At 41.6% G+C, this 14,048-nt stretch overlaps 1 protein-coding gene, 2 long non-coding RNA genes and 1 pseudogene across 10 annotated transcripts in view; 2 read left to right on the forward strand and 2 right to left on the reverse strand.

Annotated features, from left to right (window-relative positions):
* Nucleotides 1-14,048, reverse strand: part of als2b (alsin Rho guanine nucleotide exchange factor ALS2 b) — a 91,960-nt gene that overhangs the window by 33,534 nt on the left and 44,378 nt on the right. The gene's annotated exons all lie outside the window — the stretch shown is intronic.
* LOC135241122 (uncharacterized) lies at nucleotides 784-8,178 on the reverse strand. 2 transcript variants are annotated; one of them, XR_010325893.1, is made up of 3 exons: nucleotides 7,799-8,178; nucleotides 4,459-4,766; nucleotides 784-1,216 (listed from the first exon to the last, which is right to left on the reverse strand). It is a non-coding gene; the product is annotated as an uncharacterized LOC135241122 (long non-coding RNA). The 2 variants fall into 2 exon arrangements; XR_010325894.1 differs by lacking the exon at nucleotides 7,799-8,178 and adding an exon at nucleotides 5,443-5,679.
* LOC135241244 (GTPase IMAP family member 9-like) lies at nucleotides 5,693-7,749 on the forward strand (annotated as a pseudogene).
* Nucleotides 8,171-9,415, forward strand: LOC135241121 (uncharacterized). Its single transcript, XR_010325892.1, has 2 exons — nucleotides 8,171-8,829; nucleotides 9,303-9,415. It is a non-coding gene; the product is annotated as an uncharacterized LOC135241121 (long non-coding RNA).

The raw sequence follows: 14,048 nt of genomic DNA on the forward strand, positions 1-14,048 counted from the left end.
GTAACTGTCTAATATGACCAACAAACACTGCAGATTGTGTAGGATTTTTAAAATTCTGTAGGAACTTGTTTTGTTAAGTTGAAATGTCTTTCCCCTAAATACAATGCTATCCTAAAGGGATCAAAAAGGCATCTTAACTTTTAATGGACAGAGTAATTCTGTAGGATTTTAAAAATCGGACAATATTCCTGCAGGTTCCTTCAGTTATGATGAAGTAGACAATCTTTAAATGACATTAGAGAAAGTAATTTGGTAAATGAAATTAAAAAAAAAAAATTGTATTTTTTTTCAAAAAAACCCAAATACTCCCACTGGTCAATAAATTGTTAGTATTCGTCTCTGCTTTTCCTGTGACTTACACATATCGTTTTGGGGTTTAGTTGCCTTTTTCCTTGGCTTTCAGGAATAAAATGGGTATAGTTACATATGCCCCAGCACCAAAATTGCCTTTAAACAGAGCCCCCCTTTGCTAGGGCCCCGAATGTATCATGAGAAAATAGTTGTATGGGGTACCAGCAGTAAAAAATAACAGAACCCCTACTCCTGTTTTAAAAAACATTTTATCACTTGCAGGGTTTTGTTTGCCCCGGGACGAGCCTTTTCCACAACTCTGGCATCTTTTGGGTGTAGCCCTTCCTTGTTCGCTTACATTGTAAAAGGGTTCGCAGCTTCTTGTTTTGAGCAGGTTGTCTCTCTTCACCGTGGCCTTCAGGGGATTTTTCCAGTATTTTTTAGATACATAAAACCCGGTTTCCCACTTTGGAAAGGTTTTCAGGGTTCATTTTTATTCACAAACTGCCGATGGTCGTGTGGTCGTCGAGCTGGTCTCCGTGGGTAAAAAGGACAACAGCATACTTCAAAGCCTCCTCTCCAAAGTAGTCCTCAAACCTCTTCATCACTCGTAACTCCTCTGCTGTTTGCTTGGAAGTTTTCAACACCATAACAAAGGTGTGAGGTCTGGCGGAACATTCTCTGATGCACTCCACTATTTTGGGGTTCAGGGTGTCAGCCGGGTTCTTATTATCAAGAAAGCCTGGTGTGTCAATCACAGTGATGCTCCTCCCACCAACCGTTTTTGTTTTAGCCTCACATCCTACTGTTTGGGAGTTGGCAGAGCAAGAGGTCTTGAACACCTTCTCTCCCAGAATGCTATTGGCTGTGCTGCTCCTTCCAGCTCCTGTATTGCCCAATAGGACAATCCTCATATCAGCTGACCCTAGAAAACATGCCAGGGATTGTCATTTAAAATTGGTATTACCTTGTATTGATCACCATAACGATGTTGATGATTATATTTGTATTTTTACGTTAACACTTTATATTGAGTGTCCAATGCTGACACTCAACTTTAAATCAACAGTTTAGCATCTATTAATAGTAACAACTTGCTGAGAGTCTGTTGATAGTCAACACGTAGACAACCAATAGATGGTGCTTAACTATGACATTTTGATGATGTCACTTGATGATGAAAACGTGGGTAAATGATATGTTGATAGTCATGCCAGGATTAGTTGACTCTTTTTGAAACTGAATTAATATTTACTGAAATGTCCGCAGACAGGCCATTTACTTGTAGTAGATAATATCTGCTCACTCAGTGGGGCGTGAGCAGTCTAGAACTTTATCGAGTGTCAATAGATATTTTTTGACAAGACTGAGTGTCAACAGAGTGTTAATTGACACACAAATGATATTCACTTGATATGAAGTTGACTATCAACACTGGACATTCAAAATAAAGTGTCATTATTATTAGACACAACAACAAAAACAACAACAACAAATATAGCTGCAAGTAGCGATTACGGGGGCCAAGCAGCAAGCACAACACGCCATTATGGAAAGTTTGGTGACAAGAGAACAGGCGGTTGCATAGTGTTATCAAGTCATACAGGATTAGTAGCATTTGAAACATTTTTCAAAAAAATCTCATTTGTGGAAGATCTAATGGGTGGAGCTTATGGGTCCTTATAGGAAATGTGTTACGCTTGACGAGTTGCACATATGTCCAAAATGTCATGCCTGTAGCTCAAATGGGGCAGGAGATATGCTTGTTCAAAGTTGTCCAAAAACCACACCTATTAGCTCATGAGAACGCCACCTTATGGCCAATCGGCTTCTTATTTGCTCTCTGTCCATTTGGAGTGCCCCTATACCAATGTGCAGAGTTTAGAAAAAATCGGCATAGTGGTTATGCCTAAACCGGAAATGAGCTCTCTAGCACTGCCATTTTGTTTGATCGGGCCAACAATGGAGGGTTAGCCTCCACTTATGTGAGCTGATATGCCTACGAAGTTTCCTGGTGTTAGGTCAAACCATTCAGAAGTTATACACCTTTATGTGAAAAGCTATGCCCTCTGCAGTATTCATTGGCTCATAGTGGCATTGTTTTTTAAATTTTCAAAAATCTGAGATGTTAATTAGTAGACATTACTTCTTAGATCGGTGAAAAATCCTAGGAGGATTTCGATCGTTTATAGTTTTGCATAAAATTCAAAATGGCGGAAAATCTAAGTAACCGGAAGTATGGGTCTTTGAGACAAATTTTTTCCTCATGAGGAGTGGCATATGTGTGCAAAAGTTCATGATTCGAGGTCAAACGGGGCATGAGATAAGCCTGTTCAAAGTTTGCAATTTCAATCACTTGCTATAGCGCCCCCCTTTGGCCAAGCAATGTAAAATTTGTTTCGTGGTCTGTCGGCAAGATCCTCTACCATTCTGCAAGGTTTTGTAAAAACCGACCAGTCGGTTATAGGGGCTGCCATAGACTTCCATGGCAGAAAGCATTTGAAGCATTTTTCAAAAAAGTCTAATTCACGGAATATCTAATGGGCGGAGCTTATGGGTCCTTATGGGAAACGTGTTACACTTGACGAGTTGCACATATGACCAAAATTTCATGACTGTAGCTCAAATGGGGCAGGAGATATACTTGTTCAAAGTTGTCCAAAAACCACACCTGTTAGCTCATGATAGCGCCACCTTATGGCCAATCGCCTTCATATTTGCTCCTGTCCATTTGGAGTGCCCCTATACCAATGTGCCGAGTTTAGAAAAAATCGGCATAGTGGTTATGCCTAAACCGGAAATGAGCTCTCTAGCACTGCCATTTTGTTTGATCGGGCCAACAATGGAGGGTTAGCCTTCACTTACGTGAGCTGATATGCCTACGAAGTTTCCTGGTGTTAGGTCAAACCGTTCAGAAGTTATACACCTTTATGTGAAAAGCCATGCCCTCCTCAAACTATGACGGTTGCGCTCATCGGAGACTATTGGACTTCACTGAGCAATCACAGTTACCTCGGGGTAACAGCGCATTATTTTGACCAACAGTGAACTTCAGTCGCATGCTTTGACTGTTATGAAGACAGAAGAGAGGCATTTTGCTGAAGCGTGCACCAAGCACTTTATGTAAGTAAAGTGGAATTTATTTTCCCCATGTGAGGTTGGACACAATTACATTGTGCGATTTCCTTTAGTAGTGCAAGGGATCCAGGGAATGATCTTTGAATAATGGAAAATTTAGCTGACCAATGTACCTGTTGTACAATGTGTCTGTTGTTGCGATGCATTGAGGTCCATCGTTTTGTGTTAATGCTTAAACAAACAAGATGTTTTAGTAAACCTTTATAAGCATAAAGTTGGACACACTACATTGTGTGAGTACGCATATTACTACGTAATGTTAAATTTAGCAAGTCAATATGCCCATCTGTTTTTGCATGTTGTGCTTGAGTTTGCCTTGTCATGATTTGAGCATATTTTTATATGCTAAATGCAGTGCCTTTGAGGGTTTCTGGACAATATTTGTCATTGTTTTGGGTTGATATGGACAATCATGTGATTAATCACAATTAAATATTTTAATTGATTGACAGCCCTAATAATAATAATAATAACAATAATAATAACAATAGGGTGCCTCCGCACTTTCGGTGCTTGGCCCCTAATAATAATAATAATAATAATAATAATAATAATAATAAAGCAATCAGAGAACATCACACAAAAAGAGGACCAACAGAGAAAATAATCATATGGCTAACTTAGCTACAGTACACTGTACAAGAACATTTTTGTGTTGTTCATTATCTAAACTTCATTGTCACTGTCTGCCATGATACAAAATTACAGCTAAAGACAATTCCTGGGCCACTGTTACAGTCAGGATGGAATCTGTGCAATAGTGCAGGAATGGTAAGAATGCAGGTGTGGGTACACATGTAAAAATAGATAGACTTGATACGCAATAAACGTATTTATTGCCAGTTTTTTCCTGCTATGCTAGAATCACCATTGGCTCTTTATCTCTCATTTCACCCATTAGATAACACATCTTCTGTTAAATAGAATTTCTGCCGACATATGTACACTGAACAAAAAAAAAAGTTTAGTTGAATCTGTAATCTGGTAAAACACAACAACATTTTGAAAAGCACTGATGAATTTTCTTACCTTTCATTCCACTGCACCTTATGATCAGACAGATACTGCTGAAGAGTAGCTGGTGTTAATGAATGTCTGTTTTTGATAAATTGAGATCTTATATGACCATAATCACAGAGGTGAATGGCTGCTCCTTCCTCCAATGGCGTTGACTTCACGTGTTCAAAGTTGCCTCTTAAAGTGACAGTTCAGTGCAAAATGAAAACCGGGTCCTGTTTTTTTTATCTTTTTTCTACAAGATATTTGTTTGACAATGTGAGAAGGTTCAAGACATCTATCATAGATCCAGACTGTCGTCTACACCACAGCGGCACAATCTGAAATGAGTGCAATAGCGAGTGAAATATATTTCTCACATCCATGAAGCACATATGAATGCAGTTATTCAAGACAATCACCTGAATTATGGTCCCCATTGTTAAATAAGTTAAGGTAATTTTACTGTAATTCAATTATTCATGAGATCCTACATGGGAAAAAAAATTGTACCAATACTTTATTAGTAGTAGTAATAGTCCTAAGTAGAAAAATAGTACGCTGCAGAAATATAATTTAAACACGCAATACTTTACTTGAGAATACTTTTACATCTGTATAGTTGAAGTATCAACTATCAACTATTTTTGCATTGGGCAAAGTAATGATATAATCTTTCTTATTCAAATCACTGTCAAGATGGAACAATACATCTACCTCCTCAATTCTTATTTCCTTTTCTCTTTTTTGTGAAAAAATCTTAAATCGATGCACAGACAATACAGGCTGCTGTATGTCTAGTTAAAAGAAGGCGAACAGCACCTGGGATGTTCACATTCCCAGCTAATCACCATAAATTTCTGAGGTGATTTTGACACGGTTTCGTAGGTCAACTGAGACAGAGCCATGTGCTTACTACTGCAGAAATACACTCTGTCCACAGCAATAAATTTACATGTGCCTAGAGTACCATCTCAAATGGAAAATCATGCACTGTACAGTAGTTATGGCACTTACTGGTATAAATGAGTTCCAGAGTTCCTCTTTATTAAACAGCCGGCAGCACCTCAGTCTCTCAGCCCCACAGAGAGTTTGTCAAAAGGCACCTAAAGGACTCTCAGACTATAAGAAACAAGATTCTCTGGTCTGATGAAACCAAGATTGAACTCTTTGGCCATAATGCCAAGCGTCACGTCTGGAGGAAACCAGGCACCGCTCATCACCTGGCCAATACCATCCATACGGTGAAGCATGGTGGTGCAGTGGAATGGAAGGTAAGAAAACTCATCAATGCTTTTCAATGTTGTCACAAGTTCTACCAGACTAGTTTCAACTAAACTTGTTTTTCTCTCACTACACTGTGAAAATGTAACCAGCAGCATACATATGTCGGCTGAAATTCCATGTAGAAGATGTATTATTTAATGGATTAAACGGGTGATGAAGAAACAGTGACTCTAGGATAGGCAAAAAAAAAACTTGCTCACTTAGCATGTCAAGTGTTCTGTCTATCTTTACGTGTGCACCCGCACCTGCATTCTTACCACATCTGCACTCTTGCACCAATTTCATCCCAACTATAACAGTGGCCCAAAAAAATGTCTTTAGCTGTAATTTAGTATTCAGTATCATGAGGGAAATTTAGACAATTAACAAACAAAAACGTTCATGTCTTGTACAGTGCAATATAGCGACGTTTCCTCTGTGTATTTTATTTTAATATTATCTTTGTCTCCGTGGGTCAGCTGATCTGAGGATTGTTCTGGTGGGTAAGACATGAGCTGGGAAGAGCAGCACAGCCAACACCATTCTCGGAGAGCAGCTGCTCAAATCGTCATGTCATGCAAACTCAGATACAGCTAAATGTGAGGCTGCAACCAACACTGTAAATGGGAGGAAAATCACTGTGGTTGACACACCAGGGTATTTTTCTACTGAGTGCACCGATGAAGAGCTAAAACTTGAGATAGTCAAAAGCATCGTAGAGTGTTCCCCTGGACCTCACGCTTTTCTTATCGTGCTGCCTGTGAGGAGAAACACAGAGGAGGAGAATAAAGTAGTGGAAGAGATTCTGAAAATGTTTGGGGAGGAGATTTTAAAGTACGCTGTTGTCCTGTTTACCCACGGAGACCAGTTTGCTGATGACGTGACCATCCAGCAGTTTGTGGATGAAAATGAACGCCTGAAAACACTTGTCCAAAAGTGTGGAAACCGGTTTCATGTCATCGATAACAAATACTGGAAGAATCCCTCTGAAGGCCACGATGATGAGAGAAGCAACGCTGCTCAAATCAAAAAGCTGCTGAACACGATTGATCAGATGGTGAAGCAGAATGGAGGGAAGCACTACACCAATGAGATGTTCCAGGCTGTGGCACAAGCCACTGAAGAGGAAATGGCAAAAGGAAATACCAGAGAAAAGGCAAAACACAATGTAATGAAAAAGAGTTTAATCAAGACAATAGGCATAACAGTAGGGTTTCTGTATGGTGCATTTGTGGGTCTTGTACCATCAGCTGTAGTTAAACTTGCTGCTGAAGGTACAGTAGCAGCCAGACCACAGACAAAGGGAGAGGGATATGCAGCAAGGGCCTATGGGTGTGCAATTGCAGGGGCGATTGCAGGGGCTAGGGCAGGAAGTGAAGCACAGACTGTAAAAGAAGCCGTAGAGAGAGTTACAGCTGCTGTAGGTGAGATAGCTATAGCTGCTGTAGATGAGAGAGCTATACCTGCACCGGGAACAAATAATAATTTATAATAATTTAATGAAAAAGGCAGACAAAAATTAACATTTCTAATGATATATAGGATTTTATCAAATTTTGTTGATAACTTTGACTAACAATTAAAATAATGAATTTTTTTCCAAACAGACTTTGGCCAGTTCAGCTAAAACTAATAAGTGTCTTCCATTATTTCATTTCTTTCTTAAATTGAAAGCCATACACAAGGGATGTGCAGAGAAAACACTATGTGCACCTGCTCAGCCAACAAAATGATCTGTATCTATAAGTTATCACACAGGTGGTCCCAGTTGATATAATCCAGTTGTATTTGATTTTCTAAATGCACATTGTCTGTTGCTGAGCTAAAACACAAAAAAAGACATAATTAAAGTGATAATTAAGATGATCTGACTTTTTGTGTATTGTGACGTTAGATATTCTGTGAAATTCTACGACTCTTCTTGTAATAATTCATGAGTAATAAAAATGTCATCTGATTTCATGTTTCTGTTCTGAGGTGAAAGCCCTAGGTAACCTCACTTTTCTAGAGACAAAAATATATATGATATACAGCAATGAAAATTCTCTCGCTGTTTTGATCATCTCAAATGGAAAATCATGCACTGTACAGTAGTTATGGCACTTACTGGTATAAATGACTTCCAGAGTTCCTCTTTATTAAACAGCCAGCAGCACTTCAGTCTCTCAGCCCCGCAGGGAGTTTGCCAAAAGGCACCTAAAGGACTCTCAGACCATAAGAAACAAGATTCTCTGGTCTGATGAAACCAAGATTGAACTCTTTGGCCACAATGCCAAGCGTCACGTCTGGAGGAAACCAGGCACCGCTCATCACCTGGCCAATACCAACCCTATGGTGAAGCATGGTGGTGGCAGCATCATGCTGTGAAGGTGTTTTCAGCAGGCAGAATCGAAGAAACTAGTCAGGATGGAGGGACAGCAAAGTACAGAGGGATCCTTGATGAAAAACCTGAGCTCTCTGGTGCAGGTTATGTAAAGAAATAAAAATAAAAAATAAAAACTCAGATCCTGTTTTTTTTCCCCCCCACACGCAGTTTCCTGTTTCTGTTAAACCCACGCGATTTACTGTAAAGAAACCTTCATCACCTTCTTGTATAGAGCAATCTGATTGGTTAGTTAGCTGCCTGCACTGCAGAGTTTAACCCTTAAGCCATCAAACTTTAGTGAGAACTCTCACTACCATGTGCCATGATGTCACCAATCAATCATTCCAAGGTCTGAGAGACTGAGGTGTTGCTGGCTGATAATAACTGTGTCCATGTGTATTATGTTTCATGGATATGAGAAATATATTTCAATTGTTTCACTCACATTATGCATTTAATTTCTGATTCTGGCCCTGTGGTGTAGACAACAGCCTGGATCCATGACAGATGCTTTAAACCGTCTCACATTGTCAAACAAATATCTTGAAGAAAAAAACAGGACCCAGTTTTCATTTTGCACTGATCTGTCACTTTAAGAATCAACTTTGAACATGGGGAGTCAGCATCATTGGAGGAAAGAGAAGGCGTTCACCTACATGTGATTTAGGGTCATACAAATTATCAGCTTATAAAAAGCGAACATTCAGTTACACCAGCTAATCTCGTTCAGGTTTGTCTAGTCATACAGTGTTACCGGTGCAGTGGAATGGAAGGTAAGAAAACGCATCAATGCTTTTCAATGTTGTCACAAGTTCTACCAGACTACAGTTTCAACTAAACTTGTTTTTCTCTCACTACACTGTGAAAATGTAACCAGCAGCATACATATGTGGGCTGAAATTCCATTGAACAGAAGATGTATTATTTAATGGATTAAACGGGTGATAAAGAAGAAACAGTGACTCTAGGATAGGCAAAAAAACTTGCTCACTTAGCATATCAAGTGTTCTGTCTATTTTTACGTGTGCACCCGCACATGCATTCTTACCACATCTGCACTCTTGCACCAATTTCATCCCGACTATAAGTAGTCCAGAAAATGTCTTTAGCTGTAATTTAGTATTCAGTATCATGAGGGAAATTTAGACAATTAACAAACAAAAATGTTCATGTCTTGTACAGTGCAATATAGCGAAGTTTCCTCTGTGTATTTTATTTTAATATTATCTTTGTCTCCGTGGGTCAGCTGATCTGAGGATTATTCTGGTGGGTAAGACAGGAGCTGGGAAGAGCAGCACAGCCAACACCATTCTCGGAGAGAAGCTTCTCAAATCGTCATGTCGTGCAAACTCGGATACAGCTAAATGTGAGGCTGCAACCAACACTGTAAATGGGAGGAAAATCACTGTGGTTGACACACCAGGGTATTTTTCTACTGAGTGCACCGATGAAGAGCTAAAACTTGAGATAGTCAAAAGCATCGTAGAGTGTTCCCCTGGACCTCACGCTTTTCTTATCATGCTGCCTGTGAGGAGATACACAGAGGAGGAGAATAAAACAGTGGAAGAGATTCTGAAAATGTTCAAGACAGAGGCTCTGAATTACGCTGTTGTCCTGTTTACCCACGGAAATGAGCTTGAAGACGACATGACCATCCAGGAGTTTGTGGATGAAAACTACCGCCTGAAAACACTTGTCCAAAAGTGTGGAGACCGGCTTCATGTCATCGATAACAAATACTGGAAGAATCCCACTGAAGGCCCCGATGATGAGAGATGCAACGCTGTTCAAATCAAAAAGCTTATGAACACGATTGATCAGATGGTGAGGCAGAACGGAGGGAAGCACTACACCAATGAGATGCTCCAGGATATTGAAAAAGCCATTGAAGTGGAAATGGCAAAGGGAAATACCAGAGAAAAGGCAAAACAGAATGTAATGAAAAGGTTTTTAATCAAGACAGTAGGCATAACAGTAGGGCTTCTGTATGGTGCATTTGTGGGTCTTGTACCATCAGCTGCACTTAAACTTGCTGCTGAAGGTATAGCAGCAACCAGACCACAGACAAAGGAAGAGGGAAATGCAGCAAAGCCCAAGGGGTGTGCGATTGCAGGGGCGATGGCAGGGGCTAGAGCAGGAAGTGAAGCACAGACTGTAAAAGAAGTCATACAGAAAGCTACAGCTGCTGTAGATGAGATAGCTAAAGCTGCAATGGAGACCTTTAATAAACATAATAGTTAATTTAATGAAAAAACCAAAGGCAGACAAAAATTAACATTTCTAATGATATATAGGAATTTATCAAATTTTGTTGATAAATTTGACTAACAATTAAAAGAAAGAATTTTTTCCAAACACACTTTGGCCAGTTCAGCTAAAACTATTCCTAAATGTCTTCCATTATATCATTTCTTTCTTAAATTGAAAGCCATACACAAAGGATGTGCAGAGAAAACATTATGTGCATCTGATCAGCCAACAAAATGATCTGTATCTATAAGTTATCACACAGGAGGTCCCAGTTGATATAATCCAGTTGTAGCCTATTTGTCTAAATGCGCATTGTCTGTTGCTGAGCTAAAACACAATAATACATGTGATAATTAAAATGATCTGACTTTTTGTGTTTTGTGACGTTAGATGTTCTGTGAAGTTCTACAACTCTTCTTGTAATAATTCATGAGTAATAAAACTGTCATCTGATTTCATGTTTCTGTTCTGAGGTGAAAGCCCTAGGTAACATCACTTTTCTAGAGACAAATATATATATGATATACAGCAATGAAAATTCTCTCGCTGTTTTGATCATCCCTCAGTAGAGGCTTCTGTACACATGTATTGAACCATTTAATAAATGTATCTGTTAACATGTTGGGAAATAAAATACTAGTTATTTTGGGGTTCTCAGACTGTGAGTTTTATTTAGATGATTTAATCATCCACTCTACTTTGTGGGACTAGCACACTGGGCCAAGTTTGGACTCTTTTTAATTGTTTGGCCAGTCCTAAGCTGACACTGAATCTGGCCATGTGTGAGTTTGGTCACCTACCTCAGAAAAGGTTTTTGGGCGAGGACAAGTTCGGCTACTGGGTTCTAAAATCGAGACCATCAGACAGTTCCCTGTCCCGACAACACAATTTGAATTATGTTGGTTCCTGAGAAGTCTTTGTAAAAATTTCTCAGCCGTCACTTCTCCCTTAACTGACCTATTAGTCATAAGATCAGCTTTATGTGGTCTTCTGTCAGCTGGCTTTCGCTTGAATGAAAGCTCTCCTTGTTCCCTCTTTGGTTTTGTCTGCTCCCAATTTTGCTGTACCTTTCAAAATTGCTGTGAAAGCAAGTGATGCAGGTGCTAGTGCAGTCCTTCTTCAAGAAGACGTTCAAGGCATAGATCATCCCGTTTGTTATTTCTCTAGTAAATTTGATAAACATCAACAGGTTTAACCTACTATTGAAAAGGAGGCACTCACCCTCATCCTCGCTCTGCAGCACTTTGAACTGTACGTTGGGTGTGCTCCCGATCTGGTGGCGGTTCACGCTGATGACACCGGATGAAAAACACCAATCAAAGTCTTATGCGTTGGCGTTTGATACTCTAATAATATAATTTGCATATCAGAATCAGAATCAGAATCAGAATCAGAATCGGGTTTATTGCCAAGTAGGTTTACACATACAAGGAATTTGTTTTGGTCAGGTGGTGCGTAACAGTGAACATAAAATAAGATAAGATAAGATAAATAGAGTAAGAAATAGTGCAGTAAAAAACATAACAGACATAACATAACATAACATAAACATAGTGCAACAATAACAATAGTGCAAGGGGATAAAGTGGATTTTAAGTACAGGTGCTGTCTGTTGGTGTCCGTGGGGGTCAGGATAACAGTACAGTGACAGTTGCATCAGTGGGGGTCCCGGGCCTTGTTGATAAGGCCAGCTGCAGTCGGGAAAAAACTGTTCTTATGACGTGAGGTTTTGGTCCTGATGGACCGCAGCCTCCTGCCGGAGGGAAGTGTTTGGAAGAGTTTGTGTCCAGGGTGGGAGGGGTCGGCCACAATCTTTCCTGCCCGCCTCAGGGCCCTGGAGGTGTGCAGGTCCTGGAGGGATGGCAGATTGCAGCCAATCACCCTCTCAGCGGCGCGAATGATACGCTGCAGTCTGCCCTTGTCCTTGGCAGTGGCAGCAGCGTACCAGATGGTAATGGAGGAGGTGAGGATGGACTCAATGATGGCAGTGTAGAAGTGCACCATCATTGTCATTGGCAGGTTGAACTTCTTCAGCTGCCGCAGGAAGTACATCCTCTGCTGAGCCTTCTTGGTGAGGGAGGTGATGTTCAGCTCCCACTTGAGGTCCTGGGTGATGATGGTGCCCAGGAAGCAGAAGGACTCCACAGTGTCGACTGGGGAGTCATGCAGGGTGATGGGGGCGGGTGGGGCTGCGTTCCTTCTGAAGTCCACTACCATCTCTACTGTCTTTAGGGCGTTGAGCTCCAGGTTGTTATGGCTGCACCAGGACACCAGATGTTCAATCTCTCTCCTGTAGGCAGACTCATCCCCACCAGAGATGAGTCCAATGAGAGTGGTGTCGTCTGCAAACTTCAGGAGCTTGACTGACTGATGACTGGAGGTGCAGCTATTGGTATACAGGGAGAAGAGTAGAGGAGAAAGGACGCAGCCTTGAGGGGAGCCGGTGCTGATGGTCCGGGAGTCGGAGACGTGTTTTCCCCAGCTTCACGTGCTGCTTCCTGTCAGACAGGAAGTCGGTGATCCACCTGCAGGTGCAGTCAGGCACGTGCAGCTGGGAAAGCTTGTCCTGTAGTAGAGCCGGGATGATGGTATTGAAGGCGGAGCTGAAGTCCACAAACAGGATCCTGACATAGGTTCCTGCAGTGTCCAGGTGCTGGAGGATGAAGTGGAGGGCCATGTTTACAGCATCGTCCACAGACCTGTTGGCTCTGTATGCGAACTGCAGGGGGTCCAGGAGTGGGTCCGTGATGGTTTTGAGGTGGGACAGTACAAGGCGCTCAAAAGACTTCATTACCACAGAGGTCAGGGCGACGGGTCTGTAGTCATTGAGTCCTGCGGTCCTTGTTTTTTTGGGGACGGGGATAATGGTAGAGGTCTTGAAGCAGGCTGGTACGTGGCATGTCTCCAGTGAGGTGTTAAAAATGTCTGTGAACACCTGAGACAGCTGATCGGCACAGTGCTTCAGGGTGGAGGGAGAGACAGAGTCTGGTCCAGCTGCTTTGCGGGGGTTCTGTCTCTTGAATAGTCTGTTAACGTCCCTCTCCAGGAGGGAGAGAGTCGTCATTGTGATAGGGGAGGGGGAGGGGGCCTCTGAGGTGGGTGATTGTAGAGAGGCCCGGGCTCCTGCTGAGATGGGGGAGGAGGAGCTGGTGAATGGGTTCACGGGGGATGGTGTCAGGACTGTCCCATTGTCTTTCAAATCGGCAGTAAAACTCATTCAGGTCGTTGGCCAGGCGCAAGTCATTAGTGGAGTGGGGGGCTTTCGGTTTGTAGTTGGTGATCTGTCTGAGGCCCTTCCAGACAGAGGCCGAGTTGTTTTCTGAGAACAGCTGTTGGAGTTTCTCAGAGTACAGTCGTGTAGCATCTCTCACCGCCTTGCTAAACCTGTATTTAGACTCTTTAAACCGGTCCTTGTCCCCACTCCTAAATGCTTCCTCCTTTGCCAGCCTTAGCTGTCTGAGTTTAGCTGTAAACCAGGGTTTGTCGTTGTTGTAGATAACCCTGGTGCGTGATGGTACACAGCTGTCCTCACAGAAGCTGATGTATGATGTCACAGCCTCTGTGTACTCATCCAGACTGATGGTAGCAGTCCTGAAAACATCCCAGTCAGTGCAGTCCAAGCACGTGCGAAGATCCTCCATAGCTTCACTGGTCCACTTCTTAGATGTCCTCACAACAGGTTTGCAGAGTTTTAATTTCTGCCTGTATGCAGGAATCAGGTGGACTATGATGTGGTCAGAGT

Source organism: Anguilla rostrata, chromosome 15, assembly GCF_018555375.3.
Source record: "Anguilla rostrata isolate EN2019 chromosome 15, ASM1855537v3, whole genome shotgun sequence".
In the NCBI taxonomy this organism is placed as follows: Eukaryota; Metazoa; Chordata; class Actinopteri; order Anguilliformes; family Anguillidae; genus Anguilla; species Anguilla rostrata.